Source organism: Strigops habroptila, chromosome 1, assembly GCF_004027225.2.
Source record: "Strigops habroptila isolate Jane chromosome 1, bStrHab1.2.pri, whole genome shotgun sequence".
Classification (NCBI taxonomy): domain Eukaryota; kingdom Metazoa; phylum Chordata; class Aves; order Psittaciformes; family Psittacidae; genus Strigops; species Strigops habroptila.
This window is the reverse complement of record NC_044277.2, coordinates 55,459,926-55,481,840: the sequence shown is the minus strand read 5'-3', so window position 1 is coordinate 55,481,840 and position 21,915 is coordinate 55,459,926.

The following is a 21,915-nucleotide window of genomic DNA, read 5'->3' as shown; positions in this document are numbered from 1 at the left end:
ATTTGGGACTACAAAACCTGCTCTGAAACATGCTTTCAAATGCTTCTTAGACAATGAGAGCTTTGGCGTCCACTGTTTAGGGAGGATTTTGACCTGAGGCAGAAAACAGAAACGTTTTATAGTTGTCGTCAGTGCCATGAGCCGCTAAAGTCTCTTAACATTAACATTTCTACCTGAACACTCATAATATACATTCTGAAAAAAGGCAATATCTGGTAACTGCTACTGAATGCTGGTAACTCATCAACTGTGTGGGCAGAAATAACTTCCATTATGCACTCAGCAGCAGCTTGCAGAGTTCCTTCAATGCGAGATTATATTACGCTCAGAGGCAAAATGCTAACTTTTCCTTACATTTCCTAAAAATTTATATGGATATTAGTCTTTCATGAGGCAAGTAGGAGACCTTGCAGTTTAAGATCTTTTTTAAAGGAAAATACTTCTTACCACCATTAGCACATGGTTTCGCTGCACTAGAGTACTAATGCCTCTATAAATGACTCTGAGTTAAGGACTTCTGCTGTCCAGAGGTATTATTTACAGGTGGCTATAATTCTGATGTGAATTTCTCACCTTCTGTATCACATGGAAAGTCACTGTCCATTGCTGTGGTTACACTAGCTCTGATTCAAATCTAGAACTGAGCATTGCTGTCTTCAGTCTTTTGTTCTCATTTCTACAAATGGAGGAAGGAAAAACAAAAGGCTTATTGAAATTGAAGACGCCGCCTTTGTCAAGATACTCAACACTGGAATGTCTCTGCCTTTCTGTGTCCTCCTAGTTATGGCTTAATTCCCTATTTAAACTGAACTTTTGAGGCAATTACATTGTTGTCTATATTCCAGGAGTTTTTCCTACCCCGTGTAGAGCCATGGTAATATGGGGACCTACCTAATAACCCCCAAAATTTCATCAACTTGATTTTTAGAAGATATCTTTCAGAATATCCTCAATACATAGGGCAGCCAAAAAGACACAATAGCATGAACTAAATTGTAGCAAACAACAATAGAGGTGATTCAACCAGGGAATTTCTCTTTATGTCTCAACGACCACCCATTTCACTTAGGAAGTGTTACCTTATCAATTCGACATTACCATCATGGCTTGGCCTATTCCCTTCTGGTTCCTTTCTACCTTCACTTTAGATTCCACAATCTTTTGATGGCCTATTTGGCCCATGTATACTGGCAAATCTGTGTAACTGATATGTTTGAAAGAATAGTATTCTTCTTCAGAAGTAAATCCAGTTAATCTAAGGCAATGCAACTGTAAAACTAATAAGGAGTTACTATTGCTTCAGGTAATAAATGTGAATGCAGATAAAAATGGATTTTATGTTGTCAGGAAGAACAGAGAAAGGCGACAGTTGCAGGAAAAGAACCTGTAAAGTTAAGAAACTGTAGATAGGAAACAGGCCTGTTTAATCCAAAATTGAAAGGAAAAGATTCTTCCATTGAGGGTAATATATTAGTCACACAACAGTAAGAACAGTACAAGGAGAATCAATTGAAAAACAACTGCATGGAAAGAAGTTTGAAAATCTCACAAGAAGACAGTGGCAAATGGCAGGTAAGCTGTCAGAAGACTGAAAAGAGAAATGGAGAATTTCATTATGGCCACACAGGAATGGGCTGTTTGTACAAGGAAGGATAGATGGCTTAAAAAAGCCCTCAGACCAGAATGTAGCCTGTGTGGCCAGGCTCCAGATGCTATTCATCATATTATAAGTGGATGTACCAAGCTGGCCAGCACTGAGATAGAATAAGGCAGAACAAAGCTGGCAGTGTCATGTACTGAGCACTCTGCAAGAAGTATTTATTACTGATAGGGGAAGAAAAAATAAATAAAAATAAACAAAAAAACCCCAAACAAACAAACAAAAACCAAAACCAGCAGCAGCCAAGCAAGGTGCTGAGAATAAAAGCATTAAAGGGAGGAAGAATGATTAAAATCTTTTTTTTCTATTTCATTCAAGGAGATGGTTCAAACAAAAATGCCAAGAAAGGCACAGTCAGGGCAAAAGCAGAAGAAAATCAGTTTCTGAGAAGTGCCAACTATTTGTGTATCCTTGGACCTGAACTAACACTGCAGTGGTACTGAGTAAGCCAAACAGTAGCTCCTTAACAGATCTCACATAGCCACTTTTCTGAGCACCTCTTGATGCACACAATAGTTCAAATTGTAAATAAATAAATCCACAAACACTTGGGGCTCAGATTAATGCTTCATGCCAGAGAGATCCTACTGGTGGAGAAGCATCACCATTTTATATAATCAGCACTCCTCTCTTCTCTGATGTATGCAGAAAAAAATTAGTTTAGATAAGTTTCTGCTGGATATTAAGCTCAATTCTGCAGGGCATTCACACTGTGGCACAACTAAGGTCGATTTTTCAGGGGAATTGCAATCTAGACTAAAAACATTTGTCTGATCCTATGAAAAGTTATACATAGGAAGTCCAATTGACTTCAGGGAGTTTTGTACACTTCAGGGGACTGCTACTGTGTAGCAGATATCTGAAAATCTACAGCTAAATTACTTGTGAAAAAAGCCAATATATACACACATAATCCAGTAATGGCCCATACACAGAAGTATGTATCACTTCAGGTCAGAGCCTATACTCTGCATCAACTAAAAAAAATTAATGTGAATAACTCCTCCACTGACCTCTAAGCCCAAATCAGATTTCGGTCTTCCAATGTAGTTTGTCAATACAAGCTTCAATATTGGCATGAACAAGATCAGAGATGATCGCTACAATTTTAGAGGACTTTTCTGAATAATTGGCCCAAATTATGTATAGCTCTGCATTGTGACTAGTGTTCAAGATGCTTATAACCTTCTCTGTGTGAACACACCAGCTAAGTAAGCAAATTTTATTTGTTTGTGTGTTTTCACCCTGACCACAGAAATAATTGGACAAGCTTGGTCTCTCTTTCAAAAAAAAACAACCCAAAACCACCAAAAAACCCCAACAACCAGCAAAGTAAAAAACAAGCAAGAAAAACCCCAAACCAGTCCCAAAACACCAAACATTTACAAAATGTACAATCTGAGCATTAGAAGTACAAGAAACACTACAAGCAAGGAGCATGCTGGTGACCCTTCTTTCTTTTTTTTCACCTTCAGGCAATCAAACTTTTCATGTCTGAATGTTGACCTAAATGCTAAACCTCTATACCTGCCTATTTATGGAGAAAGAATTCTAAAATGTCATGCAAGCAGTTGTACAGGAAGCAGATAGAAATATCTTCCAAGTGAGCTAGAGAAAAAAATCTGGCTGTCTTCATCATCTTGAACTGTCTACTTTCTCAATTACTTGGTGTGAGTGCTGAAGGAGACATAATTTGGTATGTCAATTTTTCACCCAGCTAATGTATCCATCAATTTTTTACCCTTTAGGAATGACAACTCAGACAGTACTTTTATACTTAAAATATTAAACACATTATAAATTCCTTAATCCAACCCAGCTTCTACCTGTTCTTGTGGTAGATTTTGCATTCACTAAAATAAGTGGGAAAACATCTTCTGATTCAGTGAGAGAAGATTAAGTTTTATGAGAGGTCTAAGTCATTGTCAGTTACAAAACTAGCTCAGAGTATTAAGCACAATGTTTTGTCCCACTCCTATAGAAGGTGGTGGAAATCTTTGCCCATATCTATGAAGATGCAGATCCCAAGTCATTTCACCATGGTTGTACTGCAAGAATAAAACTAGAGGCTGATCAGTTCCCATTTACTCCTACTTTTGTCCATGCCTGTATGTATAACAAAAGAAAAAATATTAAAGGGCTGAGGTCAGATGAAAGAAAATAGCACTTCTCTGGAACCTACTCCCTCTCACACTTAGCAGGTTAATGGTTTAGTGCCCTAGCACCAGAACTAAGAGCCATTCAATCCCCTTCACTCTTTTAGTGTATTTTCTCCACTCTGCCACTCTGGCCTTTGGAGGCATCAGGCACTGGTCACTAAGATGCTATGTCTAATCATGCAGCAACATTGACCTTAGTGTTACCAGTCGTACATGCCTTGGTTTTTTGACAGAAGTACTGCTTTGGGGTTTTTTTGAATCCCTGAAGTTTCTTGTGTATATTTCTGTTGTGAACTTTCTAAGACAAGGCTTTTTCTATGTCAGTTATCAGGCATACAGCACCAGCACCCTGATCTCAGTGTGAAGTACCACTATAGAGATAAATAATAACTTACTACACACGTGCACACAATTCACACATAAACTGACTACTTCAAGTGATCTCATGTCATGGAGCTTTTGTTCACCCATACATATTCATGCTGCTTTGAACTTAACAACCATGGCCTGACCAACCAAAATTCTGTAAAACTAGTGATACCACAAGATTTCTTCTTGAGAATTCTAGCACTACCTTCTGCATCTAAAAATTTGTGCTTATATAAATCTTGCTTTATTACTAATCTACATAATTGAAAACCTCTACTAGACTTCGAGTGGCTTTTATTAATTTACCTTCAAAATAGTGGGTAAGAATGGCTTCAAGTATGGGATGCAAAATACATCCTCAGTCTCAAGACCAACAAAAGAATAGGTGCCTTTTGAGCAGCAGATGCCTGCAGGAGGATAATATACCCACGAGTTAGTCAGCTGCTTCATCTGTCATTTTTATGAAGGCATGTCATGGTTGGACAGAGCAAAATTGCCTGTGAAAAGCTATGGGAGGAAAAAAGGGAGAGTGAAATAGGTAACTGCCTCTTCCTAAGTGCTGGATGAAATTAATGTTTATGGTAGCAGGAGAGCACACAGGAAAACAAACATAACAACTTTACAAAATATATCTTCATACAATATCAGTTATCACAATAGTGATAAAATGTTGCAGTTGCTCCACTGCTATAACTATTTTTTTAAAAAGATAAAGTAATATGGAAATTAGAAAGTAACAGATGTGAAACAATATTAAGCATAAATTCCTTCACACTTCCTATTAAGTGTGGTTAAGATTTTGATTGTCAAACACCCTTTGGTTCAGAGAATAGAAGCAAACAAGGGAAAATTTAACTGTTCTTCAGTTCTGTAAGCCCACTGAGCTCTATAATTTGCTGAAGATTTTTTTTCTGACGCGTTCAGCAGAAAAGGGGAGAGGGGGAGAAGTGTTTCTCCAAAAGCATTCTGACCCATAAAAAGACCCAACTGTGTGTGTTGGGAAACATGTCCAAATGCTTCGCTATTTAAGGCTTTTTTCTCTTTCAGTGAAATGTCAGTACCTCTTTGAATAGATAGTGGCTTTGGCCAAGACCCTAGCGAAAGGCAACAGATGTTGCTAAGATTGTACCCAGGCTATCCTCTATCCTGTTTTATTTCTGAAATGGAAAAAGAGAAAAAAAGAGAAAAAAACTTGCTTTAAATCACTGGACCATTTTGTACTTCAGCAAATCTGTTTGCACATGCTCGACTGGCCTCACAGAAAAGGCTGAGCCTTTTGCATTCAGCCTGAGGTCAGTCGTAATGCTCTGTTCAGTGGTCCACACTCCTTTCACATGGAGCAGCTGCCTCTGATTGCTAGAACAAATTGAGGTGGTTCAGGCCACCAGCAGGGCCACAGTATAAGTGCTTTTCACCAGAAAGGGAGGGAAAGCCTTAGAGCAGGACCAACCGGGGCTGCCCACAATAAACCGTAGGATTAGATTTGATACACTCAATATTAAGACATGCTCTTGCTGAAAAGTGGGCCATAGTGGCATAAACTACAAGACAGTTGGGCTGAAAGAAGAGAGGGAAAAAGTGGTGTTCAAATATTTATGAAGTTACACTTAATTATTTAATTGGGGAACACTTAAAATTGTAACACTCACAGTTCAGGCTCAGGAACATCTGGCTGTTAAACCACTGGCAGAATATTCTTGATGTAAGTGTGATTCAAGATCTGTTGTGTCTTCCCCCATACCCCAATACTGTTTGAAATATTGTCTGCAAGTTCTCTAAACTATTTCTGAGGTCAATTTACAGAGCGGAATAAAGGCATAACAACCATCACCATTTCCTACCATATTATCAACCTGTTCGGTGACTGGAAGCTGCTACATAGCTGTTACACAAGCCAAAAAAAAAAAAAAAAAAAAAAAAAAAAGAATGGGAAAAGGAAATTAAAAGGAAAAAAAAAAAGATTTGGTATTTACCTCTTTTAAAATTCTTTTTAATCTACTAAATGAGATAAGAGCACACAGCAGGCATTAGTAGGCAAAGATGAAGGCATAACCCTCCCCCTTTCCGTGGCACAGCCAAGCTCCTGCAATTACTTGATTCAGTCCCAGATATCAGATCACAGTATTTTCTGCTGTAGGAAGGATCAGACCAACAGCTCTCTGAGGCTGAGGCCAAACAAAACAATACAGTACTGCATTAAGCCACAATACCAAGCACTTACCACTTCAAAAGGAAGCACTCTTTGACGCCTCTGCAAGCAAAGCAAAATCTCTACTGATATATAGCTAATTTTACCAGACTGGTCAAAAAAAGGATGCTTATGTTAATTCATAAAACCATGGATTTAAGATCAGGAGAAATTAGGAATTACAGCATTTACTCTGCTTCTGCATTTAGATGGAATAGCTGGGTATAACATGTGGCCTTTGAAGTACAGTTATCCATGAGGTAGCTTAGTAAGCCGGAGAAGAAAGAAAAAAGATCTTACTATGTACTCAGTTAACAGGTATAGAAACAGAAGCTAAGGGAAAAGGCATGTAAAAGTCTGCTCACTGGCTCAGAAACATTGAGACGTGAAAAAGAAAGTGTCAAAATGCTATGTTAGAGTCTATGACACATGAGTTCATGAAAAAAACCCAAAAACTAAAATCCTTGATTTAAACTCCTTGAATTATGGATGCAAAACTGAGGTACATCTCAATCTTCCTTTATTAGCATTTCATCCTATTACTTGCTACTGTTTCCACACAGAAAATAGGAAAACAAACAAAAAAAGCTGTATATTCAATGTAAAGTTTTAAATCATCAGACCAGGAAGAGCTTGTATCTTCAACAGAAAATTCACTTTATTTTTTTCCTTAAAACAAAAATAAATATGTGTATCATGAAATCCCCTTCATATTGCTTCTTCAAGCTTTCTTTAAGGCACTGGATATACTAGTGTATGAGTCTGATGAGCTGCATCTGAAAACTCACTCCTGTTTATAAGACATGTGGTTTTCAGCTAGGGAAGGGATGGAACTGTGTTTTTCGGTGTCGCTGACAACAAAGCCAGCTGAGACATTCCTCTTCTTCCTTCCTACTCACAGGGCTACCACTCACCCTCTGTCAGCTGGGGTGACATCACGTGTGTGAGGCTATATTGCGAAATAGATCAGTTCAATGATTCAAGATAAATCAAGCAATAAAAAAGAGAAATTTCTAATTTGTTTTATTTAACATGGATTGCTTCCCTAATCAACTTTACAGCACAAGTCCTTGTGTAACTAAGCAGAATGTAAAATAGGGACAAGAGGGCTGAAAGCAAGCAAATTAAAGTTTCTTTCAGAAACTTTATACGTACTTTGGGAAGCTCAATATAAAAGGTATTTGGGCACAGTTGCTGTGGTATTTTATCTGGTTTTTATCTCATTCTGCTAGTGGGGAATATATTCTTCTTGCTGGACTTTTGCCAAGACTATGCCAAGCCATAGTTTGCTAAAGCATTGAATGAGAAATGGGGAAAGAACTGAACCTTACCAAGTTCTTCAGTGGCAAGTTCTGGAGATGGAAATGGTGCCTTCTGGAAATAATCTGACAAGAAAGATCAGAGTCACTTCAGCATGCTTCTGCCTACACTTGCCAGATTTCTACAGCATGTAAGCAGGAACGTATGACTGACAGTGTCAAAAAATGCTGAGGAGAACAGTAAAAAGGGTATGGGCATTTGCCAGTTGTGAGCTTGAGGTGATATGCTCTTTAAAAATCTAGGCACCAGGGAACAGAAATGGACTGGAGGAAGTGAGTTCTGATTTGGGCTTCTACACAGATTCTTCTTGTGCACCAAAAAAAAAGAAAGAAAAAAAATTTTGAGTGTGTAAAATCTTGTGCCTGCCCTTCCTGCATAGCAAATCCTATTTAAAAAGCTAGCATCAGTTCCCATACATTCATTTTGAGGGTACAAGTCATAATATTCAGGTGCGTACAGAATTTTTTAGCAATATCTAAAAAGTTATATATATATATAGGCCTCAGCAGAATGTAGCCTAAAACCCAAATACCCAAGCCCTTAGAATTTAAGCAGATAGGCTACTAAAAAAAAATAAAACCTTGACTGTTAGAGAGAATTCGTGGATTGTTATTGCTATGCCATGATTTAATAAAGGTACTATTGATATCACATTAATTGTACTGCACATATATTCAGTACTGGTAGGAATAGGTAAGAACTGTACAGAGCTAAGTCTGAAGTTCTGTATCTGTATGGCTCCTAATTGATATCACTGACCAAAGGTCCATAAGAATCTCTGATGAGTACAAGAAAAGGAAAAAAAACTACAGGCTTATTGTTAAAGAGATTTTTATATTATTAAAGGTTTAGTACTACTTGGGACAGTTAGAAAAATACATAACAGAAGCAGGCAATATAACTGCTACAGAATTTCAAGAGCCTTTTGAAAAAATTCTTCTTTTGAGGGTATTAAGTAATGAGAGGGGATGATGCACAGTCATGTTATGGATTAAGAACTAATTAGGAGACAGAAAACAGAGTAGGAATGTATTCCAACTCACAACCCAGAAGTGAGTGTCTTTACAAAGCAATGCCAAACCAAGCCTCAGTTGCACGAAGCTGCATCCATTGCTCTGCAGGATTGCTACAAATTAAAAGAAAACCAAATCGAAACACTATTTCAAATCTTTCTTCTTTCTCACTGGGACTGGGTTTACAGTGATGTTCTGGCCCGAGGAATACAGTGCGTTACAGTTTTGTCCTTGACTATTTACCTGGAAGAAAGAAGTTACAAGGAAATGATAACCCTTAGTTAGCATAGTCTTTCTACCTGAAACAATCAGATGGAATCTGCAGGGGAGTGTTCAGCTCTGAAGTGTCATCTTTCTCTGCGGAGGCCACAGTTTTCATTGACAGTAGTTGGCATGCAGGATGATCACCTGCCTAATTTAGTATTTATGTGTGTGATGGTCAAGAGACCCTTTTTGTGTTTATCTCAAAACAACTCAGAAATTTAGCCCACTATGGATCCATGGGAACCCTTCAGGGAAAACTGCTCATTCCATCCATTTCTAGCCCTTCATGGGGCTCCATTCGGTAGTGATTATTTGCTAACCAGGACGTCTGGAGACCATTTGCATAAGGCCATGCTGAAGAGATGAGTGATCCTCTGAACACTGTGTTGGCTCCAGAGCACACCCCCATGAGAACTCATTATCTCAGTTTAGTTCACGGTTCTCACTCTGTTTGGCCCTTGAGGCCACTAAGCCGTTAGTCTCCTAATGAAGTTGGTGGCCTAAGGCTTCTATTGCACAGGAATCTACTATCCTCCATATTTTTTCAAGTGAATAGAACCTGATAAGAGACACGGTGAATATAAACGTAAATGCTAACAAATTAGGAACCTAACCAATGGTTTAATGTCAATTTCAATAGTATTTTCACAGAGAAAGGGCTTACTCATTCCCACTTGTGCAGTATCCTTTTAGTCTTTGGATGGTATCTGTAAGATCTATCAAAAAAATACCCAAATGAAACATAGACCAAAAGATTATGAAGGTTTTTGATCTTGGTTTAGTTTTAAACCCAGAATAAAGAAATGATTTATGAGTGAGAGGATTAGCATATACAGAAAGTTACACTGCGCTATAATCCCCAGATAATGCAATAAAACATCAGAGAAGTGAAATCAGAACATGGATGTAAATTAGTTGATTGAAAATGAGATGACAGATAAAGGATGTGATGACAGTTTTAGGGTATGAAAACCAGCTGAGAGATGGAGTTTACTAGCACAGACCATTATTCCTTCAACATCCCTCAAGTGACTGTGAAAGGTATGGCAGCACTGGTTCACTTGAATGCCTCTTGTGCACAACTGCCAAAACCTTTCTTCAGCCACCTCTACCTGTAGAATTTTGGTTTTTTGCACACAAGATACCAAATACTAGTTATTTGTACATTGAGACATATGCTAAATGCTAAAAATTCCTTATAAAACATTATTTAATGTCTTCAATCTCCTTTTTGATGGAATAGTATCACTGACATCTTGAAATAAAAGGATTTCACTGTTGTTGAATTTAAATGCAGTTCTTACCTGGCAGCCAAAATGGTACTCTCACTAGTTCTGAAATCTGACACTCATTTTTATTTCTTTTTCCTTATACTCCTTCTTCTTTTTCATTTATCATATTTTGAGATTTACTTATTTCATATTTTTTTAAGTATGTTTGTACATCTGCGTGCATGCTTATATTCTTTTTCTATGTGAATAATTCCTTTACTACTCATTCAGGCAAGAATCTCACTGAAGACAAGAAGAATTGCACTAACCATAAAGTGAGGATTTAGGATACAGATGTCTTTCCAAGATCAAGTGTTCCATAAAGTAGTATTCCCCAACTCCTCCAGGTTACATGAGCTTGAAGATATGTCGCTGGGTTGAAAGTCACAAAAAACTCAAGAACAAGTTCCCTGCCAGTACAGAAGTTTTCATTAATATATTCATTTACATTCAGTATTTTTTGACTTCCCTAAATACCCTATCTGGTGCTTCTTTTGATGTTCTTCAGGTTAAAAATAAGTGGGGGAGGAAAAACACCAAGCTGTTGGAAAACTTGATACTAAGACATCTTGAGAGTACACGCTTCTTAAAATACTTGAAAAGCAATTTTGGACTACCTTTGCTATTTTCAATTCAGAGTAAAACACTGTTCTCATTTTGACTAGACGTCAAATATAATTGTGATGCTTTCCCATTAGGAGACAGTTACAAAGGCGATATAGCTAGTTCCCAGACTTAGAAGCCTCCAACCTATTTTATCCTTTTAGAACATTCAAAGATATTTTAACGTTGTTTCAAATAACAAATTTATAGGTAAAATCCACTTTCAAAGGAAAGTCCCAAAAAAATCCAACAGTAAAAGGTATATGAAATATGGTGTTAATTAATGTATCAGCTGCTCTGATGTCACAAAACAAATTTTATAAAGTATTTCCCTTTGTAGAATAGCTGAGGGGTATACAGATTACCTCACCTTATCTTCAGACACAGTAAGAACACTCACAGAATTACCGCAGAAGAACGCTGTTATAGATTCACATCCAAAAGTATTTGGTCCTTACCAATCCAATTATTTAGTCCAACAGCAGACCACATAATTTGAAAAAAAGACTATGGAAGAAATTAAGTGAGAGTACATCATAATGTAGCAGAAGACACCTATCAAAAAAGAACAGGAATAAGCCATAGCTTAATGAAAATGAAACTTGCATATCTAATTAAATGAAAATTTGCATATCTAATTAAATGCATTTAAAATAAGTTTCAGGTTCCTTTTTTTTGAAACTGAATTGAGAATTTGGTTTTGGTCACCCAAGAAATATTTATGGGCATCCTGAAGTCTTTTACAGAGAGAGATTAAGAAGATTTCTTTGTATGAAGTAGAGGAAGAAGTAAAATGTTTCTAGAGTTTCTTCGACATAATATTTTTTCTATATAAATTATAAATTTATATAGAAATTTATATATAAAAATATATATAAAAAATTCATCTTTAAAGAATGTAAACAGTATTTTTTCTAGTTGTTTTACGTTTAGTAAATACAGCAATCTTTAAACAGAAATGGTTCCAGATAGTACACAAACTAAATTTATTCTTCAGAAATATGAATACACAGGGTCACTTTGTTCCAAGCATGATCTCTAATTAGAGAAATCATGGCAAGGGACATTCCATAACTGCTTGTTACAAGCCCCTTCAAAAGAAAATGCATTTCAAAAGAGCTTTGCTTCTCAAATGAAAAGAAGAAAGACCCTACGAAACTTATGTCTGATAAGGTTACTACTTTCCTAGAGATATGAAGGAATTGAACTAGATATCAAATGCCCTCTATACTTTTGAAAATTGTAGTCATCTATCAGACACTGAAATCTATAACAAGCAATTCAGTGCATCTATTTTGCTGTAATGTGGAATGAAGAAACCACGAGTAACACACTTAAAAGATAAAATAATACTTTAATGCAGTATACAAATAACCAATAGAAATCTGTGTTTGCAACAAGAAAAACACTGATTAAAAAAAAAAAAAAAAAAGAGGAATCTGGGGGAATGTTTCTTTATTATGTAGAAATAAACCCATCTATTATGAATTTTTAATTCCAAGGGTATAAAGTAATAATCAGTGGGAAAACACTACACCTCTCAGCCTCATGGCTGATGGGAAAGACCATTACAGCACACACTTAAAATTGTGTGCAATGATCATTGTTATTAAAACTAATTTTAACTATGTAGAACACTGGGCTGATTTGTTAAGCCTGAACACATACCATGTCCCTAGCAAAGCTGATCATACGCAGATGAGTTATTTGACAATAAGAATGCAAATACTGTAAGATTTGCAGGTTTGTGAAGATGCAGATGGTACTTCATTTATTTAAATAAAATACCTTGATCATTCTACCTCTAGTTCTTAAAGGAGCTTCTATGTACCCAGGAGATAAATGATGACTGTTGCTATAAAAACCTAAAACATAAATATGCACTGAAAATAAGGAGTGCAAGAATATGATGAATTCATTTAGTTGCTTGGTTCATCTAATATTGACCAGTAGTTCTGAGATGTAACCAGCAAACAAAATGTAAATTCACTTTTCAAGTCAATTCACTTAGTTTGTAGGAAAAAAATGCATCAAACATCTGCTGGGGCATTACAAGTTAAATCAATAAAGCTACACCATTTAGAAGTACTGTAGATGCTGAACTAACACAAAACCTATGAAGATGTGTTAGATAGTTAAATTAAAATACATAAAACATGAAAAAATGCTTTCACTAGCCTGCACATATATCTACTGAAATGAATGAGTCATATGCAATTTATATTTTAAAACAACTGCAAATAATGCAAGTCCTCTGAAATCATAATATTTTTAACTGTAGAGCATCTAAACTTTGACATTGAATGTTTTAATTTTTTTTTATATTTTGGTACATTAGCCTCTCTTTCTTGTCTGGAGTGATACTCTATTTCACTCTGAATAGTTGTCCTTATAACTGATGAACAGTCTCTCAAAAGATAAAATGTTCTGCTGGGCAAAGATCCAAAGTAGGGAAACACAGCAACTGAAGGATCCAGTGACAGACAGAACTGTGTTTCAAGTCATCCATAGGATCAGTTGTCTGTGGCACAACACAGTGAAGACTGATAAGAAGAAAATGTATTCTCCACTCAACTATCATTTGCTTGAGCTTGAGAATCAGGATTGCAGCTCCACAAACTTATTGAATCTCCTCTTTAAAAAAGATTGCATGAGCTGCATTTAACCTGGCCTTGGTTTTCTTTAGAGATTGCTCAATAACTGTTTTGCTATCTCTTTTTTTTTTTTTGACCTCTATTTTTGTGTTGATTTGGGGGCACTCTGCTGACAAATTTGTAGTGACACATTTTTTTTGCAGCAGCATGTGCTATATCTGAACTCAGTGGAGAGACTGCATTATGTTAGGTCCTGGGCTGCTACCCTTGCTCTGTTTAAGTGCACGTAATCTGTTTTGAAATAGGCTTAAAGGCCTGGTCACAATTTCTTGGATGCCTTAACCAGGACCACCCTTGCATATGGGCAATATCAATGGTCAGGCAACAAAAATTTCCCAAGAAATATTATCTTAGGCAGAATGTTATTTGCCTTACTTTCCACCACACCATCAAAAGAGATTTCACAGGAACAAGAGACATTACATCATTGGGTACAAGGTAGGGAAGGCTCACCTGTGTTTCAATAGTTACTTTTGCAGTTTGTGATGTTCTTCTGGCTTGTGATGCCTTTAAACCTCTTTGGGCATCCACTAGGTTTCATTCTTTTGTAAAGTTTTATCAAAGAGAAATTACAGGAAATCATATTTAAAGAAGCCTGAACACCTTCCTCCACAACATCAAAATCAAATCAAGTTTTACCAGGTGAGTCTAGCAGTGAGATAGGTATTGATGCAGAGTTGTTGGTCCCAGAGAAAGCATTTCAAACTATAAACATCATTCATCAAAAGCTTGTATCTTAGCAACTTTGTTTAAAATCAAGTATGTACCTGAGGGGTTGTCTTCTCGTGGCTGTCAAATATGTTGTTATGTTTCTTCCTTAAAAATCTTTTCAACTGAATATATGATTAACCCCAGAAAACTTCATGCAGTGACTCCCTAGGTCATATCAATAATAGAAAGTTGACTGGCCTTTTTGTCACGAGCATTGCTTTTCAGATCAGTACTAATGGCTACAGGATTGTCAGAGGGTACTCTTTAATAATGATCTCTAGTCATTTAATCAGATACTTGAAATCGGTTCTGCTTAAAAAAACCCCAACAAGTTGTACTTAGTATAAATTATTAATATTAGCATGATTTCATTCAGTAATTACTCTCATATAAACATTTCTCAAATTCAATTAGTTGTACTTGAGGCACGTAACTTCCACAACAGAAATTACCTACTTGTCTTAAGTAGGACTTGGTGAACTATTTTGCCTCAGAGTATTGCTTTTCACAAGCTTGCTCTGAGCTGCAGATTCATTTATAGACATCAGAAAGTAAAAAGACACTTTCCACTTGTGAGAAACTTTCCACCTGGGGCTCAAAAATCACTTCCTGACACTTTTATTTCACAATCTTTGTGATACAGAATAGTACTATTATGATCTTGCAGAGAGGAAAAATTCAGGAAAAAACATCAGATTACTTAAATTATAATGGAAGTCCTTAGCAGAAATATATACTGATGAATAGAGTAGATTACTAATATACATGTCATCTAGGTGACCATAAAAACAGATTTCCATGTAGTTATTAACACAACTTTAAGGGTTTTTTACATTTTTTTGAAAAATTCAGTCATATCTTTGAGCGCACAAAAAATACCTGTCTGATACACTCTGAACCCTGTGTTGCAGCTAATGTTACACAACATTTCTCTCTCCATCTTCCTGGATAGAGACACAGCAGCCAGAACAGGATCTAGGAGGGGCAGTGGACATCTACTGGGACTTCAGCCTGCTCACTTTAGACCCAAGAAATGGCCAGCTAGTGTATTGACTGCTTAGTTCCTGTACTGTGTCAAATAACAATGACCTTGTTGCTTAAAGCATATTGTGGTCAAGTTTTTCTGAACTTCAGTAAGAAAATAGAGAGAGAAAAGATATCTCCAGCTGCATTTTCACTCTCCTCTGAAGACAGGATGGGAGAGTTGGGCTTGTTCATCCTGGAGAAGAGAAAGGTCAAGGGAGACCTTAGAGCAATCTCCTAGTGCATAAAGGGAGCCTATAAGGAAGCTGGAGATGGATATTTTACAAGGGTATGCAGAGACAAAACAAGGGGGAATGGCTTTAAGCTGACAGAGGGGAGATTTAGATTAGACGTTAGGAAAGAATTCTTCTTGAGGGTGGTGAAGAGCTGGAACAGGTTGCCCAGAGAAGTGGTAGCTGTCCCATCCCTGGAAATGTTCAAGGCCAAGTTGGATGGGGCTTTCAGCAACGTGGTCTAGTAGAAGGTATGCCTGCCCATGGCAGGGGGCTTGGAACTAGATGATCTTTAAGGCCCCTTCCAACCCAAATGATTCTATGATTCTACCATTCTACAGTTCTATGATTCTATGATTGCATGATGAGGCATAATGGATCAGTCAAAGCAAGCTAACACATATGGCATAATCCAGATAATTTATCTAGTTACATGGCTTTAAGTGTAAGTTTGGACATTATTTTGAAATACATCTGTCCTAGATCGATGGACTAACAGATTGTGCAATGTTGGGTTTTTTTTATTTCATCTCAAGAAAGAAAAATACTGCAGTGAAGGCACTCCAAAGAAGGGAGATTTGGACTAGCATCAGATTTCAGATACGTTGGTGTCTATTCAGGAAAATTCCAGTGAAGTCAATAATCTTATTCTGCTTTCATACAGTCTAATTGAGTCCAATATTATTCTTGAATTTCCTTGGTATCACCCCAAACAAGAGAAAGTTGAAAATATTTGATAGTGTTCTGCAAGAGAAAAATATTACAATCTATTTTTCCTACTACAGAAAAGATTAATTTGCATGCAATGCACCAGTACACTATATTTTACATTCCCACTCAGAAATACACACATGTACTCACTCTCACAAGAGTACACAGTAGCAAGAGTCAGATTTATGTCTCTGTGGAGCAATTTGAAGGAGTGTGATCCAGAAACTAAGCTGAACATTAAGCCTGGAGGAGCTGTTAAGCAACAAGGCTTTGCTGATTAAAACATGAGCTTTATTTTAGTTTATTTAATTCATTTTGCATTTGGCTGTTTTATGTTAATTAACTCTTATGCAATTTTTATTAAATTTACTTTAGGCCTTAAATGAATATTTCAAGTTGCTATTGACAATAGTTTATTGACTATCGAACCTACATTTAATGTATTGCCATATTTAATTCCCCACACAATTATGAAAAAGCAGAATTTCTCAGTGATTGAAGACAAAGATAGGAAGACAGGAGGTATAAATCTAAATGGAAATCTGCAGTGTACTCACTGTGTAGGCTGGAAAACTGCAACTACTTTAGATAGGGTCATGACTGATTTTTAGAAAAGAAGCAAGTCACAAACTTCCAATGCTTGGAAGAAGATACCTTGGAAGGCCTAGTTTGAGTATGCTCAAGTCAGTGCTCGGCCCCAAAATTGAATAAATTTGAAAGACTGATTTGTACTGTTACAAAAGTTACAAAAGAGAGAGTTACCTGGAGGAAAATCCAAAACTTATATCTCAATCTCCTCATTTGTACACAGTCATGGTTACCTACACGTTGGAAGTGCTTCAAATATTATTATGAAATGCCTTACAAAACAGATTCAGCTCTGGTATAAGCAGATGCAGTTTGACTGGCAGTTGTACTACAACACTGGGTAATCTTTTAACTAATAAATACTATCAGTAATAACATTATTAGAAAGCATTATTATCTTAGTGCAAGACAAAGTGGGAAGATGATCTTTTTGTTACAGGACAGAAGTTATGAGTTGAATATCCAATATCCAGCTTTATTGCAGACTTCCTTGGAGAACTGGGTGTAGTGTCCCATATTTCAGTCATCTCCCTTTCTTTCCAACCGTGTACACTGTTGAGATTAACTTTTTCTGTTTCTACGTTTAGTACCACCACAACAGGACAACTAAAAGTTATTCTAGGACACTAGCAGAGAGGTTTTTTGTCTACCACACTAGTATCCTCTGAAGAACTCCATGCAGTCCAAGCACTGTTGTCTGTGACTGTGCTTGCTTTTTCTCAAATTAGTTTTTAATATTTTGAAAAATGCAAAACTGGCAACAATGGAGAATGAAGTTCATTTATCCATAGGTTAGGAACATTAAGAAAGTGATGTGCATTAGACCATTTCACGTCCTGAAATTTCTGCAAGGTAGTTCAGCTCTCCAGTGTCTTCACTTTTAAAGCCACTAACAGATATTAACATCTGTTCTAATGATTTTTGCTGATTGGTATATCTGATGAACAGGAAACAGGCTGAAATCAGCAATTCTTTTTGTAGGCCAAGCACTGCAAGTAGAAATATGTCCAGAGGGCCAGTTCCTCTAAAAAGAGTGAGGTGAAACCATCCTCTCTAAGGATAGAAGGACCTGCAGCATCGGCAGATGTCTGCTCTAGTCACAGGAAGTATCTCTAATGTTTGTAGTAAGAGAGCTAGTTGTGAAGTCAGTGAAAAATGGTGCTAGATGTGGAGTTAAATGACTGAGGAAATATAATGGCTTTTATCACCTTGTTTTAGTCTTTTTTGCTGAAAATAAGATATGGTGTTCTTTTCGCCCTCCAGAAAATGATACTGTATTATAAACTGTCCTGTCCACTGACCCTATGACAAAAGTGATAATAGTTACTGAGTTCATAAATGTGAGAGGTCTTCTAGAGTTATAGATGGACACAGTCATGAAGAAGTAGAAGTGTATTTTTAAGGCCTGTCTGAAAAGAAAGGGCAATACTCTGTCTTGGATTTAGCACTTGGACAGCCACATGCAGATCAGTTCCTTTGGCTAATTTAGAAGGTGGCTGTTGTTATAAAGATGATGGGCATTCTTTTGTTTGTTCTTTTTTTTTGTTTTCTGATCGCTCTGGGAAAAATTGCTAGAAGTATCTGTAAGATTTCCTCCCTTATTCCCTATGTCTTCCTTTTTGAGGACTTGCTGAAATCAGGCCAACAGTTTTCTCTCCCACAGAAAAATATAAACTAAAAAGTAGTTCTATGAAAAGAAATCTCTTCAAGGACCTCAAGCAGAGCAATCACATTAGAGCAGAAAACAGACTGCAAATCTGAGTATGAGTAAAAGGATATACAGGAACTTAAGTTCATGCAGGGTGGTGGGTTTTTATGCTCAGATTCTCTCCTGTGTTTTTGATACACAAACTGTACATGGATGAAGAATAATCTGAGGTCCATGCTCTCATTAGTCTTGCTAACTATAAGAGGAAATAATTGTTTTGTACTAAAATCATATTAATCATCAAAAACATATACATTTTTTTTAAGGTCTCAAGCTACTAAACTGAGAAACGGGAAAAATGCAATTTGTTAAAATATTCCACTCAATAAAAATAGTAATAAATTCCTACTTAATATAATGATCTGGTAAGCCTTTCCTCATCTGACTATGCTGCACAAAGGCAAAAGATAAACAACATGTACTTTAGACACTTGCAGTCTCTGAAAGAAAGGTCTGTCATTCTACAGTAGAGGTTTAAGTGTCTATTTTATGTGTGAGTGTAAATCCCTCCTGGAAAAAGCACTGAGGATGATGGAAGATTATAGGGTGTGATTTACTCACATTCATATCCTCAGAGATAAAATGCCTTGAAATGGTCTCCCGTGTAATCTGATGTAGATTACTGTGGAAGTAATAAAAGTAATAAAGAATGTCTATTGTTTTACATATGGAAATTGTTATTTTGCATATTTGAGTTGAGAATCTCCTGACCTTGTGCTTTGGATTCCCCTCATGTTTCTGCCAAATAATCCGCGTTTTGGGGTTTTTTTTTTTTATTTTTTTCTTGTGGTGGTTTTTTTTTTCTTTCTTTTGTTGTTGTTGTTGTTGTTGTTGTTTGGGGTTTTGGGGGGCGGGGGGCTTGTTTGGTTGATTGGTTTTTAATGATGTGCACTTTTGCCCCACCCAGTGGCCATTACCTAAATTGCCAGCTCTGCCTGCCTTTCCCCTCTCCGGCCCACTCTGTAGGGTGGATCAGCCACTGAAAACTGAACAAAAGCAGCATCTGTCCCCTGTTGCTACTATGAGTATATTAGGCTATAGTTATCTGCAATTACCATCTGTAATGTGCTCTGGGGCAAACACAGGTATTGCCAGAAGCTTCGACACCGCAGGCAGATGTTCTATCATGTAAGAAGATGCATGAAGCCAAAATGTGCTATACGTGAATCCAAGTACTTGAGAAGAGAGAGAGGAGAGGGCAGCCAGGAAATAAATGTTGTTCATGTGTCTCATCAACAAAGATGGAAACAAGGAAGCACAGGCTAGGTCAGGTGCACTACTCAATCTAAAGGAATAACGGGTATAAAAAAGAGACTCATCTTATTGCACTAGGAAATCTGAGAGTCTATAACTTTTTATGAACTTCTATATCTCCCCTTTTTTCACAAGTAACTTACAAAAATTGGTTTCAAATTAAAGCCATAAATAGAAGGTTTTTTTCTCAAAATTCTTGCTTTCACTGATTTGTATCAGAAAACAAAACACACACACACAAAGATGAGAAATAAAGACAGAGATAGGATTTTTTTTTTCCTCCCTTGTAATGATTTTCTTCTCTCTAAATCACAGAACTTTTATGTAGAACTCTATCTTCTTTTCCCTGAACCAATTTCTCTGTCATTAAGTTCTCAAGGAAAGAGAACTCTCTTCCTGGACGTCATTGTCACATGTGAAGGCATAACTGCAAAATAGAGAAAAATGAATATTTTCAGAAACCACAAGCATTCTGGCCAATACTTTTTGTGTGGTTGGTTTTTTACATTATCTTAGAGGTAGGAATGCAAAATCACATATTTCAACAAATCTCCTGATTTCTCTACCTGCAAGACATACACGCAAAGAACACAGTTCTGTTCCTGTTATAAACCACATGCTTCCTGAGTATGTGCATTATATTATGTCTGTTTGAACACTAGCTAAATGTCTTAGCCAAGATTAGGACTCCAGTGTCCTCTATTCTGTATTCATAAAGCAAAAGAAGCCACTATCAATAAAAATGTACTTTCCTTCCAGAATGAAATGTATCTACAAAAGCTACTTCAGTACTCTGTTTGCAAGGGTGTTAACAACATCCATTTCCAGAAGTCTCTAACATGAGTAGCTGCAGATCTGCATAGGTGTCATTTGTTGCCCAAGAAGAAATGGTCATCTTCTTTTATAATATTTTATAATATTGTTGCTTTTCTTCTAACAAGTGCCTACTTAAAAATACAGTCCCAAAGAGTTAAGCCAATTCAAGCTATTCTAAACTTGCCACATTTGTCTAGGGGAAGTTTCAGAGGGTTTGTCAATTTTAATTAGAAATGGCACAATGATTGTGCACAATGTAGCAGATTATCAGGGTTACTTGTTAAATTATAAAAAGCTGGCTAAGCTTCAGAGTGAAGCTAGTGTCCAAATTAGCAAATTTGATAGTTTATAATTTATGCTCACAAAAATAATAGCTTTTTCCTCCTTTCTTTTGCAGATTGTATTCTTTGTCTGAGGAAAATACTAAGCCTATAGATCTCTAGCTAATTTCTGTGAATTAAACCTGCATTCACAACAATGACACTGAGTAAAATGCCGTGCTATTTCATATGCTTTATTCATTTTTAACATTTCTTATTTTTATGTTAAATTTGTAGTATACACTTTGCTGGAATATAGCAAGCTTTTGCTTCAGAAGGTCATTTATTGTGAATTCTGAGAACAGATATTGAACTAAAGAAAAAAATAGGTACCTGTAAAAGGTGATATGCATGGATGGAAAGAGAGGGAGGAATAGTCCACCACATACCTTCTCTATTAGGACTGTGTGACATGAAAAACAGCTCCTCCTGCTCCAGCAGCAAGGCAGAAGCCATGTCTCCCTGTAACGATGTGGCCTGCAGAAAACTAACATGACACTGAGTACACATGAAGCTGAAGCATGGGCTCCTCCATCATCCTCCATCATGCTTGAATGACTTGCCGTATTGACTTGTGGGGCAACTTTGACTTCACGCCCAAGGTAATATGCTGATTTGCTTGCCTGTAGAGTTAACTCCACAGGGAACACAAAATTTTTGTGAAAGCTAATGAAAAAAAAAAGATGAGAACAAAATTCTCCAATTGTATAAACCTCAAATGATAATTCATGAAGTGCCAGACATCTACTAACACTGCTGATGGTCACTGGAAAGTTATTCCCCCTCCTCTTCCTCTCTCCTCCATCTCTCCTGCTCTCTCTTTTTCTCATATACTGTAGTGACTGTCAAAACAGCAAATCTGCACTAATATATTACATCCAGAAATAATCTCTTACAAAGTAATTGCCGAGGTGAGTATCTCCAGAGAGGACGCCTTTAACACCGGAGCGGGGGAAGCACAGCGTCCCGGAGCCTCAGTTCGGAGCAGCAAGAGCGACCGAGGGAGCCTCAAGTCCTCGACACGACTTGCCCAGGAGCCGGCAGCTCAGC